At 38.0% G+C, this 26702-nt stretch overlaps 1 protein-coding gene across 3 annotated transcripts in view; it reads left to right on the top strand.

Moving 5' to 3' along the window:
* Positions 1-26702, top strand: part of CTNNA2 (catenin alpha 2) — a 1068594-nt gene that overhangs the window by 110600 nt on the left and 931292 nt on the right. The gene's annotated exons all lie outside the window — the stretch shown is intronic.

Below are 26702 nucleotides of genomic sequence, written 5' to 3'. Positions count from 1 at the left end.
GCAAAACATCAGAAAAATCTTACACGTGTGGCATTTTACAAAACACCTGACCACTATTTCTCAAAACTGTCAAGATCATCAAAAACAAGGAAATTCTGAGAAAGTGTCAGAGCCTGCAGGAGCCCGAGGAGATGTGAAAACTAAACGTAACATGGCATCCTGAATAGGATCCTGGCACTAAAAAGGACATTAGGCAAAACCTGAGGAAATCTGCATGACGTATGTACATTGGTTAAAAAAAAAAAAAAGACTTAAGAATGGTAAAATCTTTTTCAGCCCTTTCTGATCTTTACCAATGTTCAATATGAATTTGAAGACTGACTCTACTTCAGCCTTTAAGAAATTAAGAAATATGTAGTGACCCAGTGGCCAGAGTTTCTTTCGTTTTCCTAAATTTCCTGTTTTGTTTATAAAATCCCCCTGTATATCCCTCCCTTTTTTGAGTGCAGAAAGTTTTCAGTCCTTCTAAGCTGGATGCATTAAACTCTGCAAACAACAAGCAGATAAAGAAACTGAACTCTTGGAATAAAGTAACAGATCTTAAAAGAAGGAGAAAGAATTTATTTAATGATCCTTTAAATTATAAAAAATATGGATGTTTGGCAAATTATGCTTTTAATATCCCGCTTAGCCAACAAAACATTCATCCAAATAACAATGATAAGAAAGCATTATTTTGCAATTGGAGTATGAGGTTAGGGAAAGCTAAATGCTTAATAACCCGCTCTCCCCCCACGCCCCTCCACACACTCCTCATTTCAGGTCATTTCAATGCTGGCAGAGTGAAGCACAGGCATTTCTATTTAGATAGCTGTTCATCAGGGCGACTCAAATGCTAGAAAACGTTCTATATTATGGCTTAGCCATTCCCTTGGGCCTTGAAGTTCTTGTTTCCCTCCTCCCAGGCACAGAGAGAAGGGTGGAGTGAAGGTGGGAGGAGAACCATAATAGAGATTTTTTAGTGGCCAGTCTGTAGGGGACACTCCACTCCCACTCCCACTGCCGCTCCCACTCATGTATGAAACTGAAATGCAATGTTGCCTTGAATAATAGCAGAGAACTAATTTTAACGGAAACATTATCCTTTCTTAGAATAGCATCTCTTTCTAACTGCTCATTAGCTCTACAACTCACCAACAGTTGACTAAAAGCTAAGACTAACACTAGAATTCAATAAATATTACTGCAAAATTATCTTAATAGATGTTTATTGTTTGAAATAAAGAAGCGTTTTAGAAGGTGATTATAGGAGATATATGTTTGTGAATCATAGTCTGTCAGTATTTTTGTTGTTGCTGTTACAGTGAAAAGCCTTTGGTTGTTTTAGAGCTAATAATGGCATGCTAGCTATATAAAGAGTCTGTTTTGAACCTTGTGTGTGTACTTGACATTTTCTGATGGTGGGAAGGAATTTGTGCTCATCCATTTCTCATGCATTTGTGACTACTGCATTTCCTGGGAGGCTTGCCAGGGTTACCTGTACAGACTCAAACATATGCACCTACAAAGGTATGTAGTCCCTGTAGAATTTTAACTAGTGATTTGGGAAAGAAAACAGTGAACCAGACTCATGTTGGGTCTTGTTGTGATCTAGACTCTTCTAAGAGTCTCTTCCATCCCACTCCATCCATTCCTTTCCTTCCAAGTAAATGCTAATGAAAATAGCATTCTGAAATAACAGAAGCCTGGAATTTGCATGAATTTGATACAAAAAGTCTTATAATGATTACAGAGTTCTAGTTCTCTCCAGATTCAATATGGAGATTGGGAAAATTATTGAAGTTGTTAGACTATAGACTTTTAATCTTAAGTAACTCATTTCCACTATTGTAGACAAGCATGCACAAAAATTTGGATGCATGCATATAATATTCTATAAATATTTTTATACAAGCAGTTAAATTTGTCATGACTGACAGTAAGTGGAAGAAAAGAAATCAGTTTAGGTTGAAAAATACATGAAATGGCTGGAAGATTAATTTCACCATATTTTTGTATAGTTTGTTTCAAATCTTACAGTAAAATTATCAGGCCTTTGACAGACACTGAACCAATCTGTGTAAGGCTCATTCTGAGTAGTAGCTACGTAAGTTGACTTAAATCAGCTGTGAAAGATTCTTGAGCCATATGGGAAACATCTCTTCCTCTCTTTCTCCTTCTCTCTGTCTCTTTCTCTTCCCCCCATGGCCCCTTCCTTGCCCACCTCTCTTCCCCTTCATGTTTTTCATACTTTCTACTACTTTTTGAGGAACTCCCCAAATATATATTTTTTCATAGCAAATAGGAGAGAAGCTCTAGACAAGTCTAGTTTAAAAAAAGAAAATATTATTCACTGATTTCTGGGGGAGGATAGACAGTTTTAAACAGAAACAAGAAAGAGATTCGGGATTCAGCTGGATATGAAAATAGCTATATTCATTAAGTAGAGCTATGCAAACAGCTGTAAATTTGGATAATAAGCAAGGAAAGATATTTGAATTTCATTAGGCTTTTTTCCTCTACAGTTAGCAAATATCTCACCTTCTAAAATTACTTCAATTGTGATTCACCCACAATAAGCATGTAATTAAAATTGAAGAATGTTTACCAGGTGAGGGAAGTTGATGAAAGGAACCTGGAGAAGGGTTTGGAAAATGTGAAAAGAAGGGCAATTCAGGGAGTGCTTTACCATTTGGAAGATATTTTGGGAAAGGTAATGTGGGAGAGGATTTCAACCAAGTAGATGCTGCTGGTTCAAGACTGGTATGTAGGAGCTAAGTCACCAGCGTTTTTTGGTGGTGGGCAAGAATTGCTTGATTAATTCAATCAATATTGATTCAAAACCTATTGTACTTTGACTTCTGCCCCAGATTCTGGCAGAATAATTGCTGTAAATACTGTTTCTGTACTCATAGATCTTATGCTGTAGAAGAGGAAATAGAGATAAAATATATGTTAATAATTAACATCAGTTCTGGTGAGGAGTGTGGAGTACGGTGGAGCAGTACTGTGTGGGTATGTGTGGGGGCCACAGGGTCACTGATGTGGCCCTTCTTCTTACCTCAGGAGCCAGGTATGCAAACCATTATGTAGATCATAATTTTTGTCAGTATGTCCCACTGCACTGAGGGCATACAGAGTAGGAATCCCCATTTCATTCTAGATATGTCACCGAAGACACACAAAAGAAATAGAAACCAAGTCCAGAAAGCATTCGTGTGCAAATTGACATATTTGGGGAGATAGCTCACAATTCTTTTGAACAGAATATCAAAAGGTAGGAAAGAACTTTAGGTACTTCAGTGTGCCTAGATACTAATATTGGTGGAGGGATATTACAAAATGAGATACACAGGAAGAAACAGGCACTGATCAAGTGGAACACTTTTAATCATATAATAGAGACTCAATTAATATTTGTTTGGTTAATGAATAATGAATGGTGATGTGATAATTGCTATAATTAAGAACTGGGAGATTATGGCTCCTAATAGATTTAAATAAGGTACTTTTATTTCCCTAAATAAGGTGTCAGTGTTTGAGAGTGTAGATTCATATTAGGGGGCTGGGAAATCAATATGCTGAAGTCTGATGAACAATGAAAAAAATAGAATACAATAGAAAAGAGCATCTGAAAAAGTAGGTATTGTGAAATTTTTGTTTCATTTATACAAATATATGTTTGTGTGTCTTGGGTGGAGATAGGAAATGGAAAATGTATTTCTTGCTATGGATCGGAGTCAAAGAGGCTTGTAATGGAAGAGTTCAGTTTTCTGGGCATGTTTATACTCTGAGGAAAGGCACCTGAGAAGCAGCGAAGAGACCAGGGGCTGTACACATTTGACTCTTTTCCCCCTGAGCCTGAAGAAAGAATCTTCTGCATCAGGACCCAAATGATCACAATAGTGGCAGGGCTGACAACCTTGCCTTTGATCCCAAGGTGACAACAATCCAGTCGCAAATCCTCCAGCACTGCCTTGGCGTTGTGATGTGGATAAATTGAGAATACTGGTTTAGCTCAGAGCAGGTATTTGCCCTTCCTGGATGGTTAATTGATGAGCTAAATTCTCCAGCTGTGGATACTTTGGAGATGCTCTTTGACCCTATGGCAGGTTTGGAGAAGATTTCTGCACTTCATGGACCAGATCTACATTCTTTCTGACCACACTTGGGGCAATGAGGGAATGGGTGGTTGTATGTGTTTTCTGTATTAAGAGAAACATTTGACTATTTCCCCACTTCATCTGCTTTGATTAAGTGGTAGGGATACAAATCTCCTGTGGGAGCTACATCCTCTTTTACGTCTGCTATCCAGAAGGTGAATCCCTGGAATCAATTCTTCATGTAGCATTTTATACAAGACAGCAAGTGGCCTTCTGAGATGGCCCTCATGTCTTCTACTGTGACAGAATGTGCTGTGTGTTTAGATACAGGAAGCACATTGGGGGAACAGCAGTTCCAGAACCAGGGCTTCGGGTGAGGCTTCTCAGGATAAGGGATGTGTAACTTTGATGTTAAACCATGATTATAAGTTAGCCCAGGGAGGGGAGAATGGGATTGGGAAATGAGAGGCGTGTGTTTTTGAGAAAAGGAACCTAACTTACACTGTCAGGTATCTCACCACTCCCTGTATCAAACTCTAACAGCAAAGCCGTCCCCAACTTGAACTTGCCATGTGCAAATTTTACCAATCCTGTGCATATGTAATTCTTTGTTCTCAAAAACACACTAGGAATGACGAGATGATTAGTGTGTGTGTGTGTGTGTGTGTGTGTCTGTGCGTGTACACACGTGTGTGAATCTGGAGTCCAGAGGAGATGGGATAGGTGTGGAAAATGAGTAGGAATCTGGAAAACAAACCAGGGCTGGATGCTGAACAGCCTTGTGTGATCAAAGGAATTGCTGAAGGGTTTTAGGTAGGGAGGTAACACGGGTTATATTTTAGAACAGTTGCTCTGGGACTAGTGTGGTGGGTTATTTGGTGAGGTCTGGGATGGGAACAGGGAGATTGGGTAATATGGAGACTATTAAATAAACAGCTTTTCCTGAATGCTTATAGAAACATTGTAGCAACAAACACTAAGTATTTAATAATTTTTGCTGAGATCCTGATCATGGATTGTGACCTCAGTAAAGATGTGCAGTCAGATGCAGGTTTTCTGAGATGGCCCACCCCGGTCACCCCTCTCTTCAGGACTGCCAGGACTGCTACAGCCAGAAGCTTTATGGGTGACAGCTCTGGGAATGTACTTTGGCTTTATCATCTTGTGAGATCACCATCCAGACCTAAAGGAAAGAGTTACAGGTTACAAACTTGTTTCCAACGATGTAGATGGTTTTGCCATAAAATTAAGAATATGCTGTGTCAAAGAGTCAGGTTTCTTCCAACTCTAAAAGCCTGTGGTTCTTAGTTATTTCTGTTTTTCCCTAAACCCTAAAAACAAGTTAGCATATGAATCCAGGGAGGAAAGCAGCTCCCAGAGCTGTTTGAAATGTGCTATGGAGGGACTGACACACATAAAAATAAGGCTACCCACCCAAGTTCTCAGAGCTACTTCAAGGGAAGTTTGTGGGACGATTATCACCCTGTAAATACCCAGTACGGTGCTACCCCTGCCCGCTGCCTCCCCCAGTATAGCAGATTTCCTGAGGTGTATCACAAATCCAGTAGAACAGATAAAGAAAGTACAGTTTCCCTATTTCAGACCTGGTTCTATCCTAACTGAAATTACAACACAAATTAAATTCTATCTTCATAAACATATGGTCTGCCTCCCCTGATATAGCATGGTGCTTCTCTATTAAATCTTGCTTTCTGTTGCTGGTTTCAAAATGAAATTCCACTCTAGTGTATTTTGACAGTTAATCTTTTGAGTTTCAAATGATTTAGACATTTTTCACGTAAGTTCTAACATATTCAAGTGATGATTTATTTTTGGAGTCTATTGTTAGTTTATTTAGTGTTTGGACTACACATTGTGCAAGTGTTAACATAATTTGTTCAAGGTTTTTGATACTTGATGTCTTAAAAATATACTTTTCAATACAGACATTTTACTTAATGAGGGGAAACATACTGATTTTTGAACAGCCTTGACACTGTGCCAAATCATAAGGGTGTTGTAATATGGAATGATGAATCCCTTGCTCAATAAAGTGAATGTATTTTCATAGTACAGGTATGGATATAGATATTCTATTTATTAAAAATAGAATATTCATTATTTTAAGTCTTTCTATAGAGAGTACTTTGGAAATTAGTTGATATTTTGACCCAGGTTTTTCGTATTTCAAAAACATATTTTTAAACATTCAAATTCATAAATTTGCAAAATTGCTTGAATACTCAGGTGTCAAATGAATTTTTCTTTATAAAAACTATAGAAATGTATTTATACTTTTAAATAGTGAATATCATTTCTTTTAAGAGTGTAATACAGGCTGACTTATTTTTATTTCATAGAAGCAGTTCAGATTACTCCTGCTGATTTCTCATTTCAGCCACGAATATCATTTAATTTGTTATTTTCCCCAATAGGATTTTTCTCCCATAGCTTTTAGACAATCTCTGCTTTACGTTTTTACACCTTTACCAACTTTTTAAATTAGTTTTATTTTCCTCAACCTCACAATATTATTCCTGTCCCTTCAGATTTCTTCATGAGTTTTTGCTCTTGTCTCACGGGCAGTGGCTTTGTTCCCTTTCATTCCTCTTCACCACTCTTCGCAGCTCTGACCCTTTGGGCACAGTTTTCAGAAACCTCACAACTCTGCCATTGGAGTAGCCTTTTGCATTGTGAAGGTCATAGTAAAAATTGATGTAAGGTGATCGATCATTTCACTCTACTGCTGAAGACCCCACATTTGTTTCCTGTTGCACTGAGAAGAGAGTCCTTATTTTCCCTTGCTCTTGTGAGATACCTGCCCCCTTCCTAGCTCTCCAATTTCTATCTTTTCCCCTTCTTGCTTCCACTGTCCTCCAACCAGGTCAGCCTTTCTGCTGTTTCCCAAATATTATGAGAATAATTATTCTATAAATTTTATCAGTGAGATAAATCATTAGGAGTTGAATTTCTGAGTTAAAAGATGTGAAAATCAAACATTTTAATAGATACTATAAAATTGCCTTTGAAAGGTATAGTACCAATTTACCTTCAAAACATCTGTCTTTGCGGAAGAGTGAAGAGTACCTGTTTCCCAAAACTGTAATGATGCTCTTTAAGACTTTTTGGTCTTGGCCACATATTGGGCATCTTTTTTTTAACATTAGAAGAACCTAGCTTTGAGTTTTGATTAATTATTTTAAAAATTCCTGAGCACACAAACCTTCAGCATCACAGCCCCCAGCACTGCTCTTTGGAGGTGGTGCTGGTTCTGGTGATTAGTAGGCCCAGCAGATGTGGTTATGGGAATGTGCGGCTGGGATGGAGTGAAAGAAAAGTCAGAGATGTGAGAGATTGGGGTGTTAGCTGGTTCAGACGCGAGGACTGTGAGATCATCAGGAATAATGCCAGAAGGTGGGGTAAAGAAGAATAGGGACAGGTGCTGCAGGCATTGCTGGTGTAGGTGGACTCACCTCAGTGTCTCAGTACTTGTTAGAGGGAGGAGAGGCTGCTACGGGGAAGCTTCTGGCATCTGTTTATATGGGTGTACTAATCATGTTTTTTTATTTTCTGTATTTTATGATGCTTTAACATCCTCGGACCTTGCTGATCCTAGAGAAACTGCGCCTCCCAAAGCTAGCAAATTCCTAAAGATAGTAAACAAACTGCCTAGGACACTTTTCGTATGCAAGCCAACCAAGCCAAAACCCACATGCTGTCCACAGCAGCCACCTCCTTTATGTAGCTCACATATCAAGCCAGTATTTCCCCTGTCCTAAATCATCCCAGAGCCAGGTAGTAGACAACTAGGGATCATCTCTTATAGCCCAGAGCCCGTTGAAATTATTCAAACTGTCTAATCCCAACTTTACTCAAACTTGTCTACCCTTCTTCACCCATTGCTTCTTGGGGTAATCACAGTGAAGGCCCTGGGCTATGCTGTCCCCTTACCATCTCTTTCACTGACCCTGGAACTTCCTGCATATAGTTTCAGCAATTGTGAATAATAGAACTTCTTACAATGGCTTTGGCCACTCTGTGTTGTTGCTCAGTGACCTCTGTGAATTAAATTGCAAACACATTTAAAATAATGGGAGGCAGTCTGTATGTCTAACCACAGAGAATTGGGCAGGAAAATTAAATAAAATGGACTACCATGCTGCTATTTATACACAGAAACACATTAACATTGAAAACTGATCTATGGTGGATGAAATAAAAAACAACGCAGGTTGTTTAAAATAGTATGTACCTGTTGATCCCAGTTGTAAAGGAAAACTTTCAATATACATGGTGTGAGACACTGAAACAAATAGTCTGATATGAAATATACCATAGTGCTAAGAGCAGAATTTGAGATAACTTTTCTTTTTGTTTATCTACATTTTAAAATTATTTTTCCCATTATTATGAATTATTTTGTGCAACTCAAAGTTTAGTTTAAAAGTGGTGTCACTTACCTATCTTTTTTCCCTTTGGGCTCTAGAACCTTGATTGTGATGGTGACATAGGAGCCACCAATTCATGCACACATATTAAACAGCGCTATGTGGGTGGGCCTTCAACTTCTTTCTATATCTCAAATATTTTTATTTATACATATATATATATATATAGGGAAGAATGGCTGAGTTTGTGCTCTAAACTGAAAATTATGTATTTTATTATATGCATAAATAGATAACAAAGAATGGATAATCTATAGTATATATGGATAACAATTTCCACTTTTGCCTTGCTTAAAACTGGTTAAAACGCTTCATTGTGAAGCCTGTCTTCTTGGGTTCTTTTCTCCTAAATCAGGGGATAATGTTTTATGTGCCCTTGGCAGTTTTTTTTTTTTTTTCTGCTGCATTTTATAAGATCATGAATTTCTCTGGTGTATTTTCTCAGCATTCATTCTAAGCACAGTCATTTTGGGGATTTTCCTTTTCCTCCCCTATGCTATGCTCATAATGATATCTGCTTTATGTGTTAACTCCTACTTTGGCTTTTATCTGTCTGTTGAATCTAATAGCTGTCTACCTGGGTGTGCAGTCCTGCATGTAATCTCTCTGCTCATGACATGCTCACTAGGATCAGTGTCCTGTACCCTCACACAAGGGATATTTTACACTCATTTTGCATGTGTAGGGCCATTCATACTTGGGGTCCAAGCTAAATGACATTGCCACTGTTCAGTGTCACCAAACAACTGCATGTCTCCCAGACAGCAATACCTTAGCATCGATTGCTGAATAGCCAAGCCAGCAGGTTGTTACATAGCAAATCATTGTCATATGTATAGTGCAGCCATTTTAGATAGTAGAGGACATGGTGGCACTTGTTTTTTGAATGTTTAGGTAAACTTTAGGTGGTTTTTCTCCATAAGAGTACAAGAAATTTTAACTCAAAGTACATTAAGGGATTCAGTAAACTGAGATAATATTTGCTACACATAAAGCTTAGTGCACCCTAATGCCTTTCTCTTATTATCTATATACTCCCCAAGGCAGGAAAAAAAAAAATGGCTCAAATCTAAAAAGTTAAAGTACTATTTGGTTATTTTCTAAAGGACCAAACCACTTACTCCTTCATTCTCCTGGTCTTACTGAAGCAGTGCTTCAGCCTGGCTTGTTAGTATTGTAGTCTCTTGATCGAAATAACAATTCTAGGTGAATTATGATTTTTTGGACTTACGGTATATTCCATTGAGGGTAGCTTTGTTTTATATCTCTTAAATTGTTTTATAAAGTCGATTCAGGAAGTGAGAGGTAAGCTAGCAGACTAGAAGCAGCTCATTCATGCTGCTCTACAGGAAAGGATGGAAAGTTGCATCCAACTTGCAGGTGGGCCTTCTTGGAAAGAGCATTGTGAATCACTGGAGAAGCGACGGAAGACAATCAGAGTTAAGGAGAAGGTGGTGGGGTGATCAACTTGGCAAGATTTGAAGGTACCTGGGGGAGGCATCCACACATGTGGAAGGACAAGAGGAGAGAACCCTGAGGCTCTGTGCTCCCCCTGTGGCCACTGCAGCCTGAGCTGTGAGAGGGCCGTCACCACCACTGCAGACCTTCAGACTGATCAGAGGGTTGCTTGGAGTCTGTGCAGCAACAGTACACTAGAGAGCAGGCACAGCAGGGACCTGGTGGCTCCTGCTTTTAGGTTGCTGCAGCAGACACCACTCTGAACTCTCAGGTCCAGAGCACCAGGTCTACACAGTGCTCGGCTTTGTTGTAGCCACCGCCATATTACCCTGGCCAGCTGGGGAGCGAACAGGGAGAGTGGATGCTCTCACGTGCCTCTTGGCTAGAAGCCAAGTACTCCTCCCTGCACAGGGGATCTCAGCAGAATGGGCATTGCAGATACCACCTGAGAAGTGCTGCAGTGACTGCCTCTGTGGAACCTGGGCAAGGAGTGCCCAGTGGCCTGGCCCTGTGGCCTTGCCTCCGTGATCCCCAGGCTGCCACCCGGCCCTGCAGCTCTGTGCCCATGGTTCCAGCACTGCTGCTTGACCCCATGGCTTCAGATGCAAGGCTCCCTCACTGCCATTGGGCCTGGCAGCTCTGCCCCCGAGGCTCTAGCACTGCTGCCGGACATGTGGCTGTGGCTAGAAGGCTCCCCCACTGCTCCCAGGCCCTGTGGCCCTGTCCCATAGGCTCCAGCACACTGCTGGGCCCCACAGCTCTGCCCCTGTGGCTCCCGCTGGCTACCTGTTGGAAACTGGCCCCATGGCCCAATGTTCTGCAAGTGACCCACTATTCTCAAGCCACTGTCACATCTGGACCTGGTTGGAATGAATACTGGAAGTCCTGAAACCCACCTACTTAGTGAGAAGAAGGAGAGGTCCCTAGATGGCACTTTTTTGACCTACTATGGAAGATTGACCTGACAGGGGAGGAGTGGGTGCTCTGAGAGCCTGTAATACAGTTGACCACTGCCAAGACAGCCTTGCCCAACTGCCACTGCCACCCCTTCAGGGGACCTGGGTAGAACAGTCTCCCACAACAGTATCCTCTGTGGAGAAGAACTCACCTAGGCCTCAACCCAAGCTTCTAACAGTGGTATGGGTAACAACCCACCACTCCTCACGAAGACCATCCAGCACCAGCTTAGACTGTGAAATCACAGAGGAACAGGACATCAAAAATCAACTGTATTACAGTATCTCAGAGCAGCCACTTCTCCCCTGCCAGGTCGATCTTCCATAATAGGTCAAAAAAATGCCATCTAGGGACCTCTCCTTCTTCTCACTAAGTAGGTGAATTGCCAGCAAAGGGGAACATGTGTGCTGCAAATCTATATGCTCTGAGCTGAGGGAAGAGGTTTCAGATGAGAAGAAACCAGCTGAAGACCTCTGACAACATGAAAAAACAAGCTAGTTCGACACCCCCAAGGGATAACAATGGATCTGCAGCAATGGACCCCAAGCAAAAGGAAATTGTTGAAATGTCAGCAATGCAATTTAGAATATGGATGGCAAATAAGATGAATGGGATTGACGAGAAAGTTTTAAACCAACACAAAGAAGCCAAAAAAAAAAAAAAAAAGACATCAATGAAAAAAGTGAAAAATCACTAAGGAGCTAGAAAACATAAGAAAGGATATAACAGTACTTAGGGAAATGAAAAACTCATTTAGGGAATTTCAAAATACAGCAGAAAGCTTCAGCAATGTACTAGACCAAGCAGAAGAAAGAATTTCAGAACTTGGACAAGGCTCTTGAACTAACCTAGAAAACATAGGAAAAACAATAAAGAAGAATGAATATTTACTCAGAGAAATATGGGACTATGTGAAGCAAACCAATATACGAGTTATAGATATCCTTGAGAGAAAAGAAGAAAAACCAAAAAGCATGGAAAATTTATTCAAGGGACTTGTTGAGGAAGACTTCCCTGGTATCACCAGAAATTCAGATATCCAGATATAAGATGGTCATTGAACGCTGGGAAGATTCATAGCAAATAGGACATTGCCAAGACACATAGTCATCAACTTGGTGAAAATCAAAATGAAGGAGAAAATTCTACAAGCAGCAAGATAAAAGCAACCACAAACCTACAAAGGAAAACCCATCAGGCTGATAGCAGACTTCTCAGAGGAGACCTTATAAGGCAGAAGGGATGGAGGCCCCATTTTTAGTCTTAAGCCAAACAGCCAACAGCTAAGAATTTTGTATCCTGCAAAACAAAATTTCATAAAGGATGGTGAAATAAATACTTTTCCAGACAAGCAAATATTCAGAACTGCATTATACATGAAACAGCATAATAGGTACCTACCAATGTAAAAACACCCAAAAGTTAAAGTTCACTGCTCTTATAAAACAATAGTACAAGAAGGAAAACAAAACAATAAGATATCATCCAACATGATGGACAGAACAGTATCCCACATACCAATACTAACACTGAATGTGAACAGTCTTAATGCTCCACATAAAAGACATAAACTGACTGAATGGATGACAAAACATCCCCCAAGTACATGCTCTCCCCAGGAAACACATCTAAACCACAAAGACTCACAAAGACTCACGGTAAAGAGATGGAAAAAAATATTCCACAGAAATGGAAAACCAAAAGCAAGCAGGTATAGCCATTCTCATAACAGATAAATAGACTTTATTAGCAATGATAAACCAAGAAAAAGATGGTCATTATATAATGGTAAAGGGAGAAATTCAACAAGAAGATATAACAATCATAAATATGTATACACCAAACACAGGAGCTCCCAGATTCATAAAGCAAATTCTACTAGATCTAAGCAGAGAAATAAACAGTAGCATCATAATTGCTGAGAATACCAAAACCTCACTGACAGAACTGGAGAGATCACTGAAGCAAAATATGAATAAAGAAACACTGGACTTAAACAAAACTCTAGAACAAATGGTTCTAACAGATACTTAAAGAACATTCTACCCAAAAGCTATTGAACACACATTCTTCTTATCAGCACATGGGACATTCTTAAAGATTGATCATATCTTAGGCCACAAAATATGTCTCAACAAATTCAAAAAAATTGAAACTGTGGCATGTATCTTCTCAGACCATAGTGGAATAAAACTAGAAAACAATTCCAAGAGAAACACTGAAATCTACACAAAGTCATTAAAATTAAATGATCGCCTGCTGAACAATCCTTAGGTCAATTCAACATAGTACTGGAAGTCCTAGCCAGAGCAATCAGGAAAGAGAAAGAAATAAAAGCATCCAAACTGGGAAAGAGGAGGTCAACTATCCCTGTTTGCTGACAATATGATCTCGTAGCTAGGAAACTCAAAAGACTCTACCAAAAGACTCCTAGAATTGATAAATAAATTCAGGAAAGTGTCAGTTACAAAAATCAATGTTTGCAAATTGGTAATATTTCTATATACTAACAGCCAAGCTGAGAGTCAAATCAAAGACTTAATACCATTCACAATAGCAACAAAGAAAATAAAATACCTAGGAATATACTTAACCAAGGAGGTGAAAGATCTCTACAAGGAGAACTACAAAACACTGCTGAAAGAAATGATAAATGACACAAAGAAATGGAAAAAGATCCCATGCTCATGAATTGGTAGAATCAACATCGTTAATATGTCCATACTGTCCAAAGTGATTTAATGATTCAGTGCAATACCCATAAAAATACCAACATCATATTTCACACATCTATAAAAAATAATTCTACTCTTCATTTGTAACCAAAAAAGAGCCCCAATAGCCAAAGCAATCTTAAGCAAAAAGAACAAATCTGGAGGCATAACATTACTTGACTTCAAATGGTATTGCAAGGCTATAGTAACCAAAATAGCATGGTACTGGTATAAAAGTGACGTAGACCATTTGGAACAGAATAGAGAACCCAGAAATAAAACCATCTACCTACAGCCAACTGATCTTTGACAAAGCACAGAAAAACATATGCTGGGGAAGAAAGCCGAATTCAATAAATGGTGCTGGGAAAACTCAATAGGTAAATGTAGGAGAAGGACATAGGACCTCTATCTGTCACCATATACAAAAATTAATTTAAGATGGATAAAAGACCTAAATGGAAGGCATGAAACCATAAGAATTCTAGAAAAAACATAGGAAAAATTCTCCTAGGCATTGGCCTAGGCAAAGAATTTATGATTAAAATGCCAAAGGCAAATATAGCAACAACAAAAATAAATAAATAGGAGTTAATTAAACTAAAAGGTTTCTGTGCAGCAAAGGTAATAATCAACAGAGTAAATAGAGAAGCTACAGAATGGGAGAAAATATTCACAAACTATACATCTGATAAAGAGCTAATATCCTGAATCTACAATGAACTCAAACAAATCAGCAAGAAACAAACAACCCTACTAATAAGTGGGCAAAAGACTTGAACAGAAGTTTTTCAAAAGAAAATAGAGAAATGGCCAAGAAACATGAAAAAAATGCTGAACATCACTATTCATCAGGAAAATGCAAATTAAAACCACAATGAGACACCACCTTACCCCTGTCAGAATGGCTATTCAAGCCAACAAACAATAGATGTTGTCATGGGTGCAGAGAAAAAGAAAACCTTATACACTTTTGATGGGTCTGCAAATCAGTACAATCCCTCTATGGGAAACAGTATGGAGGTTCTGCAAAGAAATAAATGTAGACTTACCATTTGATCAGGCAATCCCACTACTGGGTGTCAACCAAACGAAAAGAAGTTATTTTACCAAAAAACACCTGCACTTGAATGTTTATCTCAACATAATTCACAATTGCAAAGATGTGGAATCAACCTAAGTGCCCATCACTTCATGAGTGGATTAAAATATATAGGTGTACGTGTGTGTGTGTGTGTATATATCATGAACATATATATATATGTGTGTGTATATAAATATATATCTTTATATATATATGTATATATTTATGTATATATGTGTATATATTTATATATGTATCTATTTATATACACACATCATGCAGTACTACTCAGCCATAAAAAGGAATGAAATAATATCTTTTGCAGCTACTTGGATGTAACTGGAGACCATTATCCTAAGCAAAGTTTCTCAGGAATGGAAAAACAAACACCGCATGTACTGTTTAATAATAGGGAGGTAAACAATGGGCATCCATGGGCACAAAGAGATGTAAGGGTCTTTGGGATCCAAGAAAGTGGAGGGTAGGAGGGGGTGATGGGTAGAAACTTGCTTATTAGATACAATGAACACTATTCTGGTGATGGGCACACTAAAAACCCTGACTTAAGCCTTATACAAGGTATCCATGTAACAAAAACATTTGTACCCCCTTAATATTTTGAAATTTTAAAAATAATGGCAATTCACACATTTTTAAACTCCTATAATTTTCATATATTTCAGCAGATGATATTTCCTGATCATGAAACAGTTGCAATGATTTCCAATGCACATGTTTTTCTTTCAAATTAAAATCTCTATGGTGAGAATAATTTAGTTCATTTCAATAAAATATGTTAAAGTCTTTTTATTAAAGCAGAGGTTAGAATATTTATCATTATTTATAAATACTGCTTAAAAGGAACTCTAAAAATTATAATCATTCTCTAAAATTGAAGGTAGAAAGCACTTAAAAATTCATGAGTATACAATAAAATATGCCTCAATAAAAATTGTGTTCATAGCCAACTTGTATTTTAGAACAGAACTTAGAATGTTGTGTTTACATCTAAATAAGCTTCCAAATTAGAAAATTTTATTAGAGAAAATATCCCCTAAAGTAATGATAAATATATTTCTTCAATTTATCAGCAAATAACTAATGAAGCTCAATAGCATGTTGAGTACTATATTTCTAGTTTGCTATTTACCTATGCTGGAAAATAGCAGACCTGTGGTTGTCATGGTGATATGTGCAATGTGAAAAATGATTCATATGGCCCAAGATATGGGATATAGTTATTCTAAGGGTTATTATATTGACTATGGGTTGTATTTCTCAGTAGGATCACTGTTGGCATTTTAGGTGGGGATATTCTTTGTGTGAGATTCTAACATTGTATGACATTAAACAACCCTGGCCCTGTAGAACTTCACAATGACTGGGACATCCAAAATGGCCCCTGGAAAATATTATGTGGGTGATATAGCTCCCAGCTGAATTTCACTGATAAAGAATAGGGGCCAGGAATATTGTTTGGAAAGAGCCAGATAATAAATATTTTCAGCTTTGTGAACCATACAGTTTGTCTCAACTACTCAACTCTGCTGTTGTAGCAAAAAAAAAAAAATAAAAAAAACAAAAAAACAAAAAACCCACAAGCAACTAAAATACAGACAATAAGAAAAAGAGTAGCTATAGTCCAATAAAACTTTATTTATGAAAATGGGTACTGGGAAGATTCAGCCTGTGGGCTGTAGTTTGCCAATCCCTTCATAAGCACCATAAGTCCACCAATTTCAACACAAGGAAAAACAATCAGTGGTATTAGGAGAATTTTTAGCTGCAAATAATATGTAATCATATCTACTGTTTCTAAAAAGAGGATGATTTCAGTCTTGGCTAATAGAATGTATTATTGTTATAAGAGACTACAGTGCTTTCCATCCTTCCATTCTGTTATCCTCAGTGGTTCACGTTATCTCCCCTCATTGTCACAGATAGTTGCAACAGTGTCACACCTCGTTACAATATTGCAGAGGGGAGAAGGTCATATCTGTATATTCCAGGAAAACTTTTCCCAGAAGTCCCCAGCTGACTTGCTATCGGATCTCATTTGGCTATATTCCCAAAATTGAATTAAAAAATAGAAAAGGGATGAGATTCCACATAGAATAATTATGATTCTCCTTGGGCTAAGGAGAAATCCAGCCTTAGCCCATACCTGTGGATGGCAAATATTTGAATGAATTGTAATTGTGTTTATAAGGAAGAGCAGTGGGCTATGAGAGATGAATGGAGGAAGATGTTTTCTGAGATGCAGTATTTTCCATGTTAATTATACTACACTTCAAATATAATTCTGTCTTAGATGCTATTTGGGTCCATATGTTTCCCTCTGTTTCCCAATTAGTCAAAGGGAGCATTTTATTCATGCTCATCTTTGGTCAGAGGAGAGGGAGGAACATGGGTCAACGTTCTACCCATTGATTACAGGTAAGAGCCTGTGCTCTCCTACTGTGAAGTCAGTAGTACCAGTATATGAAAGACAGTATTTAAACTTGGTTAACAAACATCACTTGGCAATCCTTAAGGAACCTCTTAAATAAGCCCCAGATAATCATACATAGTTAGTAGAGCATCTGGTTTGTATTATAAGAATTGAAAATAATTTGTTGAAATGCATTTTCACTGAAATGGTACAATCATTTATTTTAGTGCCGAAGGGAATAGAGAAGACCAATTGGTTCTTTTAGGCTCATAAAGTTGCTGCCCTATAATTTCAGATGAAGCAGGTGATTTGTCAAGAGAATCGTTTCCGTGTCTGGGAGGTAAAGATATAACTAGAAACTGGTTTTCCTGCTTTGTGGGCTGTGTTCCCTGAATTATACTGTGGCATTCCTGCAGCAAAATGCCTGTTCAGAAGACCTTATGCTTGTCAGTAGGGATGGCTCTAACTCAAGTGCTGAATTTTTTCCTGGAGCTCTTTCTGAATTTTGATCTCTTTCAGTTGTCAGTATTGGGTTTGAACAAATACCCTTAGATGCACCTCTGTTTACTGTAGTGACTTTTGAAGAATGACATTGCAATATTTTGTGGATAAGTTTGTTCAGGAAACCTTTTTTTGCAACTCCCTCCACTTCTTGTTCAGTTTGGAAGTGGTTTCCTTTTTAAAACCAATCACTTACTTATGTATTTATTCAAAAATACTAAATTCACAGTCCTGTACTCAAGGATCTCAACATTCTAGTGTGAAAGAGATGATGAATGAACAATTAAAATAGAGTGTGACATTATGGCACACTGGAGGAGAAAGCACGCTGTGCTCCGAGAGCTCGGGTGGGTCTGAGCAGGTCAATAAATGATGCCTGAATTGAGTGTCAACAGACATCCCAGAAAAAGTCAAATAAAGAAAACAGGGATGGGGCTTGCCTATAGAAGGAGTGACATAAGAAAAGGCTTAGAGGCATAAGAGAATATGGGATGTTTGGAGAACAGCTAGCACTTCACTAAGTCTAGAGTTCACAAAGACTTAAGATGCATGGTATACAAATGCTGAGTAATGAGACTATACTGGGGGACAGTTAATATAATTAGAACTTTATCCTTAGGACGTCATCAGAGTCTATTCAACAGGAGAGTGACATGATCTAACTTATATTTTGGGAAAACCACTGTGACTGTAGAATAGAAAAAAGATTAGAGGGGGTAAGACTGAAGGCAATATGACCAGTCAAGAGGCTGTTTTAATAATTAAGAAATGATGAGAGCCTTGATTAAAACAGTTGTGATAGAGCAAAAAGAAGAGGAGATGGTTGTGAAATAGGTGATGATAGAATTTATTAGACTTTTTATTGCAGGAGGTAAGAGAAAGAAAAGGAATTAAAAATGACTCCAGCATTTCTGATAAGGCTTGATAAATGGTAGTTCTATTCATTGACACATGACTGTAGAAGTTGGACCAGTATCATGGAAAGATGTGTTCCCTTTATAGTGTATTTATTTTGAAATGCTTGAAAACCTAGTAAATAGTTATCTATGGGAGGCTGGAACCCAGGCAGGAGCTCTGAGCTAGAGAAATATATTTGGGAGTATTCCCCATAAATTAAGCCACTGACTCGAATGAGACCTCTCAGAAACTATGTACAGAGCAGAAAGAGAAGAGGAGCAATGATGAAGCTCAGGGTAGAACATGAAGGACCTGGGTGAAGAAGAGGAGACCACAAAGAGGACTAAAAACAAGATGCTGAGAGGGTAGAAGAACACCAGGAGAGTTTGGTGTCCTTGATATACCAAGGAAAAAACAATATTGTCAAATACTGCTGTGAGGTCAAATAAGATCTGAAAAAGGGGCCCCTGGATATTGTGAGATAATATATTTATCGATTTTTATTTAGATAGGGAATGTGTGATCATTATGTAAGTTGAATGTATATATATATATAAATATAAGTTAAAAAATACTTATGTATAATTTAAGAATCACCCTAAATCCCACCACCCAGCATAGCTACTGTTAAAATTTTGATGTATATCTTTTCAGACTTTTTCTATATGCAAATATATTCTCTATATCTAGAAGATATATCTATATATAACAAAATGAGTTCATAGTATAAAAATATTGGATGCTGCATGAATTTGCTTGTCATTCTTGCCCAGAGACCATGATAATCTCCACATCTTTCCAGTTTTAGTATGTAAACTGTGGAATCACATGGTGTCCATTGAATTAAGCAACAAGGAGATCCTTTGTAACTTTGCAAGGCTGATTTCAGTGGAGTGGTGAGGGCAGAAGCCAGATTGTTGTGGGATGGGGAATGAGTAGGTAGTGAGGAAAGGAAACAGGCATTATAGACTACCCTTTCCAGAAGCCAGGCTGTGGAGGAGAAGGGAAGCATAGAATGTCAAATGAGGAGTAGGATGGTGAAGGCTTTTTGAAAAATTTTGTATTTTAGTTTTTTGGTTGGACACGAATTTCCACTGACTGGCAAGAGCCAGAATAGGGGGGAAGTTGAGGATACATGGGGGAGGTTGTAATTGACAAGAGTGAGGCCTTAGGAGGCAGGCAGGGATGAAACATAGGAAAGAAGAAACGAGCCTCATCTTCTAGTAAGGCAACTGGGAAGGAGTTAAAGGTGGAAACAGATGCTGGAAAATTTGTAGATGTGTCATCTGAGGTGATTCTGGTCATCTCAGAATGAAGGTGGCTGATATCCAATGTATGGAATTATTTGATGAAGGATTTTTGAACTTGCATGACACCAAGAACTGCCCTATTGGATCAGATCCATTATCTGTTCCCTTGTACCCTGAGAGTGATATCAAGAGATGCATATTGGAAAGGTCTAGTCTTCCCTGACAAACTGAAAGGTCAGAAATGGGCCCCAAACACTTTATTTACCTTAAATAATATGTTAGGAATTTATTATCCACATATTTTTGTGAAGCTTCTTAAAGCCGTGTATTTTCTTGACTTGTTCTGTCCCTTGAGATTTACTACCTGTGAAGTAAAGTATTTCACATACTGCATATTTCAGAATGTTACATTGTATGTTGGAAAAAACACAGATTTGGAGCAAATGTTGGTTAACCTTGGGAGAGCAACTTAACAACTTTGACCTTTAGTTCCTTTATCTGTGAAATTAGAATGCTATCATATTGACCTTACAGCAAAGTGAGGATAGCATAAAGCAATACATGTCAAGAACCTGACAGCAGCTGTGCAGAGTGAGCACGCAGCATGTGTGCGTGCCCTCCTGCACTGCTGTCTTGTATGCATGTGGTCACTCTCAGCAGTCAAGGGCTGCCATTCACTCTAGCACACTAGGATTTGATGATAGGAATGTGAAACTCTTAATAATGGTAATTAACTTTAGCCAATGACCAGGAGTGTTCAGTGAAATCTTTGTTGTGAAATGTTAAGTATCATGAACTAAGTGGAAAGGATTATACTACCTTGAAATGTACAGCCTTAACAGAGCCTCATCTGCATTTCCTAAATGTCACGGTACATTCTATTTTTGTATTTACAAAAGCATATCACCTGACATATTTTTTTGGCTCAGAAACACTCAATTAAATGCCATAGATAACCAGAAGGAAACCTGGGATATTGTTTCTCCTTTTCACATGTGACTTTCTATAGCAACAATCTTAATAAGATGATTTACCAAGGGGTATATATGCTAAACACAACTTGTTCTGAAATATCAATCCTCACTTTAAAAGACTTCTAAGCAAATATAATTGCTGTAATGTGTTATGACCTTTCAAATCTCGTAATTCAATTGAAAGGGGCAAGGCTAACACAATGTAGGTGAATTATTTCTCATTTTCTATCTCAGCCAATGGATGCAAAGCAGCACCTGTTTACATTAGATCCAGTGAATGAGCCAAATTAAGACATGGGAAACTGCATGAAGCAGGAGTGTGAGGCTTAAATCATTTCCCTATGAGTCTCTGCAACTTAATTCCTTTTAAACTCGCCAGCACGTGTGGATTTAACTTTGACTTTTAGAATAACATATAATAATCCACTAGAGCTTGCTTTAAAAATGCAAGTCCTTAGGTACTAATTAAGTATTCTTATAATCACTTAACTTTTTAAAATAGCTCTTACCTAAATATCTGCATTTCTTTCTTTATATAATTACTTTGTCTCCTTGACTCTCTATCTTGGAGTGACTTGAATGTCTTTTCATGGTCTTGCTTCTTTGTTTCGAGCATTTTTCTGGCAGCAATTCAGAAGGGCATTGATTATTTCCCCATTACTCTGTTGCACAAACTATACTCACTATGGATCCATCAAGATGTTCAAAATTTGGAGCTGCTGTTGGTTACCTATCTACTGCCTGATCCAAATGCCAGGTTGAAATGGAATCATATAATGGTCCCAGAGACGCCAATCCCCAGCTGTGCTCACTCTCTGAGGGCTCCTTTCTCGGCAAATGGCTCCTGCTTTTACAGTCTGATGAGTCAGAACTAGTCCCATGTCACAAACATGAAGCAAGTCTGATTCAACTCAATGTTTCCAACAGCACCCAACTGGTTGTTACATATAGTGGGTGGTTAGTATGTATGTATTGAATGAATTATGGATGGCTAAATGAGTGAAGGAAGAGACAGAAAACTTTATGTTTAATTAGTGTGTTCTGAGATTGGACTTCTCTGCTAGAATAATGAAGGCATTCTGAGGGAGAAAAACTACTTTTCGTTTTTCTTTTCAGGTAAGTGGCATCTAAAGTAGTGCATTGAATAAAAAGTCTCCTTTCTTCATGAGAGCATTGGTACCATATTTTTACTATAGTTACACATGTAAACATGTATGTATATGCACATATGTATATACAGTGAGACTTGAACTTGGGAAAGAATCAAACCCATGAGTACTCAGAACATTTTGAGTAAATGCTCAACACTGTGCTAATCATTGTGAAGGGGACAGAGTCTCTGTCCCTGAATGTATTAGAGAGGACAAAACTGATATAAATCAAATAAAGAGAAATACAAGGCAACTAACTTGTATTCAAATGCAATATTATGTGGTAGTCATTCTAAGTACTGGTGGAATTCGGAGAGGGGAAAACTTACTGGGACTTGTGTAAAGAGGAACCTTCCTGAAGAGGGTGGGACCTGAGAGAGCCTTGAAAACAAAAAGCAATTTGGACAAAAAGCAATGAGGACAAGGAAGGCTCCCTAAGAGACATTGTGGGCCAACTTGCAGAGCTTGAAAAATCCTTTGCACAAAATTATTCACATGGAACTCAGAAGTGAGTCAAATATCAAAGTAAACATCACTAGTCTGCTGAAGGATGAACCCAAAGTTACTTTTTCCTGAACAAAAATGAAACCCAATTTAACACATAATTAATAAAAACTAGTGGTCCAGTTCTAATAAGTACTGAAACTGTACATTTTTAAAAAATAAATAAATAAATAAATAAAAAGAAACCTGAATACAAATTATGTTCTCTACATAATGCCATGATATCATTTATTTTCAGTCTCCAGGAAGTACTGAACAAAGAATATGTCTAAAATATGTCTGAAAGATATTGTACAAGCTGTTAGTCTCTAGGGAATAGACTCACAAATAAAAAAGAACTAATACTTATAAACACAGATAAATATTTTGGATATATTTCATATGTGCATACCTAATCACACATTTAGGAAGGACTTAACCCTACCTGTCTACAGATGATAGAAAAGAAGTAAAAATTTGATTTATATCCTAATGAGTTTATAATCTAATGGGTTATGTCAAACAAATGTCAATTTTTTCATGAACTAGTTAAGAAAAACGTTAAGATTTCTGTTACTGACTGTAAATACAGTTTTGATTTAGGGGCTATAGAGAAGGTGCAGTGTGAGGATGTCAGTGTTTGGATGTTGGAAGATGAGAAGGAAGGTGTTCCAAGTGGGAACTTTGGGAACAGGCATGAACCATGTGTTATAATGTGGTCCAAACCTACCTGGAGTAGAAGACTAATGTTAAAGAAATAAGATGCAATAGACCAGGATCAGAATGTGGAGTGTCGACCTGGTTACAAAGAGAACTTGGGACTTGTTAGAAAAGATAATTAAGCTGTAATTTTGGTTCCTTAGAAAAGTAATGTTTAGGATAATTATTAGTAGTTTAAACTGAATTATACAGTGAGGCTAAAGATAAGGAGGGCAATTTGGTGGCTATTTTGCTATTATATAAATATAAAATGTTGAAGTTCTGGTAAAGATTTGAGTTAAATACTCATTGTATATGAAATTCTAATTTACAGAAGGTTAGAAGGACAGAGAATAAATTAATTGCCAAAGAAGCTGTATTTCTATTAAATAATTTGAAATTGCTTTTGGACTATGAAGATTATTTCTCAAAATATGTTTTTTGGAATATTAAAAGTTCTGATATTCAGTTGTTGGAATCTGCTGCCCAATCTGAATTGCAGTGTTGTTGAAGGATAATAAGCAGGTAGAACAATGCTGTCCTTTGGTCAAAAATATTTTGTTTAGAAAGACTGAGTCCTCATTGGAACATTGAAAAACTAGCACAGCATATAGAGTAAGCACTGTCTACCTGGATATCACATATGTTCACACCCAAGTTGAAAACAAGCCATAATTTAGGAGTAGACTGAGTCTGTTTTGCTTCCATAATGAATTTAAATGATGAGACTAAGAATGTAGTGAAATGCACGGAAATGAATTTGATAGATACTGCTTTCATTTTCAATTTCAAATTACTGACTTTCTATTAGCATATTCCAGGAGTAGTGAATTCTATTAAGTTGGCACATAGTTTTAAATTTTATGGGTATGCTATTGTAAGTATAAAAACCCATTTCGGTAAAATATGGGCATGGTTATTTCTTTTTAATTTGCAAACTCTAGGCTATATATTATTAGTCTTAACTTGTCACCTTAAAAGACGTGAGGCTGTGGAGCTTTTTTCATATATTTATTTTTTGGTAACATTTTGTTTATTTGGGCAGAAGAAAAAAAGAAGCTCTGAAGAGAATATTATGGTTTGATACTTATTTAATGTGTGTTTTTAAAAAATTGTAAAGGCATTTTTAGTATGCATTTATGCTTTGACATGAAGTATTATCATAGCCTTTGAAAACTTTAGAATGATATTTTCATTCAGTAGTGTTTCTTTGATTGTTTTGTTGAAAGGTATGGGTTTATCATAAATAGAGGTCTTGTAGGTAATGTAATACTTGAGGGAAGGGCTAAAGTTTAACAATAGCAGAGACTCTCCTCCCTGCTACATACACACTACAAATAGCAAAAACTAGTTAGAAATTGCATATCACTTCAGCTTTGAATAAAAGTGGTGACAGATCCTATAATTGCAGCAACAACTTGCATCTTGGGTCACCTCTCAGTTCATTGAGCCAGAGCTTTGAATGATACTTATGTAAAGGACAGTGATGGTGATACCTTGCCTCCTGAGTGTCCCAGTAAGAGAAAATGAACTTAAATTGAGCAGAGTTAATGGAGACAAGACTTTCCCACTGTTTGGCTACTAGGCCAGGCCATTTCCATACACAAAGTACCACCAGGAGGAGGGGCAAATTTCCTCCTTCCCCACCTTCCATTTAGACCTGGTTCTGTTGAAGTACAATATATTCTGGTGGGAGTCAGGATACCTTTTACTCTCCAGAGATATTTGGAGGATAATCAAAATGTCTCCTTTCATTGTTTTTTTTAATCCCTCAACTTCTACCCCTGCCTGTGATGCCACAGATACTCTCAACTCCAGCAAAAAGCCCATCTTACAATAGGGTGACTGAATATTAGAGGTACCTTACTTTGTTAACAACAGAGCATTGGAAGTATTACTATTGTCATATTTCAGAAAACACATCTGGAAGACTTAGTTTTGTAGTCCCCAAATAACAGAGGTGTTACCTCTGCAGAGATAGCTCATGTCTCCCTGATCACTGCCTCCCTACTGGCATGTGTGGGGATGGTCCCTGATTACAACAGTGGTTCTCAAAGTGTTGTTCTTGGACCAGCAGCAGCAGCAGCAGCAGCAGCTGAAAACTTCTTACAAATGCAAATTCTCAGACCAACTCCATGCCTAGTAAATTGGAAACTCTCTGGGTAGGTCCCAGCAGTTCGTATGTGAACATGCCCTCCAGGTGATTGTAATGGCACACAAATTGAAGAACCATTTGTATTTGTTTCCTATGCTACAGTAAACATTTATCACAAGCTTAGAGTCATAAAAAACCACAAATTTATTATCACTTAATTTTGGAAGGTCAGAAGCCCAGGTGGACTTGGCTGGGTCCTCTTTTGAGGATCTCACAAGGCTGAAGTCAAGGTGTTGATAGGGCTGTGTTTCTTACTGGAGGCTTTAGGGAAGAATCCACTTCCAACCTCATTCGGGTTGGGTTTTTTTTTTTTTTTTTTTATTTCATCTTATTGTTATGGGGGATACAGAATTGCAGGTTACATACGTTGCCCATGTACCGCCTTTCCCCCCAAATCAGAGCTCCAGGCGTGTCTGTTCCCTAGGTAGTACGCGTTGCACCCATCATGTAGGTATATATCCCTCCCTTCCCCACCCCCCCTTCCCGAGTCAGCACCTTCAAGCGTTACCATTCCCCAAACGGTGCACAATGCACTCATTGTGTAGGCATACCCCCATCCAATCCCCCACCCCCCACCTCAGTCTGATATCCGATTGATGTCATTCCCAGATGTGTATTTAGGTGATGTTCAGAGAAACCAGTTTTCTGGCGAGTACATGTGATGCTTGTTTTTCCATTCATGGGATACTTCACTTAATATAATGGGTTCCAACTCTCTCCAGGAGAACAATAGAGATGTCGTATCTTCATTATTCCTTATACCTGAGTAATATTCCATGGTATACATATACCACAGCTTACTAATCCAATCATGTATTGATGGGCATTTGGGTTGTTTCCACATCTTTGCTATTGTGAATTGTGCTGCTATAAACATTCGGGTACATGTGTCTTTGTTGCAGAATGACCTTTTTTCCTTTGGGTATATGCCCAATAATGGGATTGCTGGGTCAAATGGCAGGGCTACTTGAATCTGTTTAAGATACCTCCATAATGCTTTCCACAGGGGTTGCACTAGTTTGTAGTCCCACCAGCAGTGTATTAGTGTTCCTGTCTCTCCACACCCATGCCAACATGTGTTGTTTTGGGTTTTTTTGATAAAGGCCATTCTCACTGGGGTTAAGTGATATCTCATTGTGGTTTTGATTTGCATTTCTCTGATGATTAGGGATGTTGAGCATTTTTTCCTATGTTTGTTAGCCATTCTTATATCTTCTTTCGAGAAGTTTCTATTCATGTCATTTGCCCACTTTTTGATAGGGTTGCTTGATTTTTTCTTGCTGACTTTCCTGAGTTCTAAATAGATTCTTGTTATCAGTCCTTTATCTGATGTGTAGTATGCAAAAATTTTTTCCCATTCTGTAGGTGGTCTGTTTATTCTCGTGACTGTTTCTTGGCTGTGCAGAAGCTTTTTAATT

This window comes from Eulemur rufifrons, chromosome 19 (genome assembly GCF_041146395.1).
Source record: "Eulemur rufifrons isolate Redbay chromosome 19, OSU_ERuf_1, whole genome shotgun sequence".
Taxonomy (NCBI): Eukaryota; Metazoa; Chordata; class Mammalia; order Primates; family Lemuridae; genus Eulemur; species Eulemur rufifrons.
The sequence above is the reverse complement of the archived record's forward strand: the minus strand, read 5'-3'. Positions and strand labels throughout refer to the sequence as shown.